Raw genomic sequence first — 1800 nt, 5'->3', positions numbered from 1 at the left:
GACAAATAATTTTTTAGTGAGGCAATTGGGGTTAAGTGACTTGCCCAGGGTCACACAGCTAGTACGGGTCAAGTGTCTAAGGTCATATTTGAACTCAGGTACTCTTGACTCCAGGGCTGGTGCTCCATCCACTGCTCCACCTAGCTTCCCCCAAGACAAAGAATTTTGAAGACTTAAGAACTATGATCAATACAATGACCAACCACAATTCCAGAGGACTGAGGCATGCTACTCAACACCTGACAGAGAGGTGACATCCATCCAGACATAGAACAAGACATACATTTTTGGACATGGCCAACATGGGAATTTTTTTTTCTTGACCATGCATTTGTTGCAACGGTTTTGATTTCCTTTTTTCCCAGTGGGGAAAGGAGGAGTGAGGGAGAGAAATCTATTTATCAATTAAAAGACAAATTTTAAATACATGTACAGTGTGCCTGTCACTGAAAATTCTGGATGATGCGAGGTCAGAGAAATTACAGAAGTAAAACCTACTCAGGGTAATAAGCCACGCTAGATGACCTCTGAGATCCTTTCTGAGCCTAGGCTCCTAGGATCCCATGTCTTTACTTGAAATAAGGCCACCTATCCAGCTGACCTTATGGGTTCTGTATGAGAATCTCTCCAGGTATCTGTAAAATGAGGGTGTGGGAAGCGATGGTCTCTAAGGGTCCTTCTTAGCTCTAAATCAAAGGTTCTAATATCCAATAAGATGTTGTGCATGAAACAACAACAATGTAATACAAATGCAAAGGATTATTATTAAATTCACTAAGCATGTATTAAGCAGTGACTGTATACAGAGCATTGTGCTAGGGGCCAGAAGAAGTAAGGATTGTACGGAATAATTATGATAGCTAACATTTATGTACCATTTCAAAGTTTGCAAGGCTCTTTACAAACATTTTCTCCTTTCATATTCATAACAACCCTGGGAGGTAAAGCAGAGAGAGGTTCAAGGACTTGCTCAGAGTTATACAGCTACTAAGTGTCTGAGAACAAATTTGAACTCAGGTCTTCCTGATTTCAGGTTCAGTGTTCTATCCATTGAGCCACCTAGATAAGAACTATCCTAGACCTCATGGGACTTACATTCTAGTAGGAGGATATGACATAAACGCAGATAAGTGTCCTGTAATACTTTCAGGATTTGTGGCTTTAAAGGCACAAGAACTCCTTCTGTAGATGCAAATTACTCCTCCTCTGGCATTGGCATTGGCATTGACACTGGCATTGGCATTGGCACTGGCATTGGCAGTCAAGCTTTATGAGTTCCTGAATCTGAAAAAGTTCAATAGCCTGCAGTTAACCTGGTGATAAGTCTCTGGAACTTAGCTGGTCTTTGGACCAGCTTAGACTGGACTTTGGACAACAGATACCTAACCCACTATTGGGAGGAGGAGGAGAACAAGACCAACTGCACCCAGTAGGCCCTATGCTGAACTCAGACTCAGCCCTGGACACCAAGCGACACCCCCTGCTGGCTAGGGACCATCACACCCCACCCGCAAAGCCTTGCCTCACTTTACCAGCCACCCAGATCAAGGAACAGACCCAGATTTGGCCTACCTATTTAGCAATACCCCTCAGAGATGGTGAGCTTCTCTCCCCATATTCTACCCACTATATTACCCCTGTAGCTTCTTTTGTTTCTCGCCCTATCCTCATAATAACTTGTCAGCTTCCATTTGAGAGAAAACAGTTCTCCATTGCCTCATCATGTTCTCTCATCCCTATAGCCACATCAACCTGCCCCTCTGGTGGAGTTCCTGCTTCAAAGCAATCAAATGCCTCCTT

This window comes from Dromiciops gliroides, chromosome X, assembly GCF_019393635.1.
Source record: "Dromiciops gliroides isolate mDroGli1 chromosome X, mDroGli1.pri, whole genome shotgun sequence".
In the NCBI taxonomy this organism is placed as follows: domain Eukaryota; kingdom Metazoa; phylum Chordata; class Mammalia; order Microbiotheria; family Microbiotheriidae; genus Dromiciops; species Dromiciops gliroides.
Note: the sequence above shows the minus strand (reverse complement) of the source record.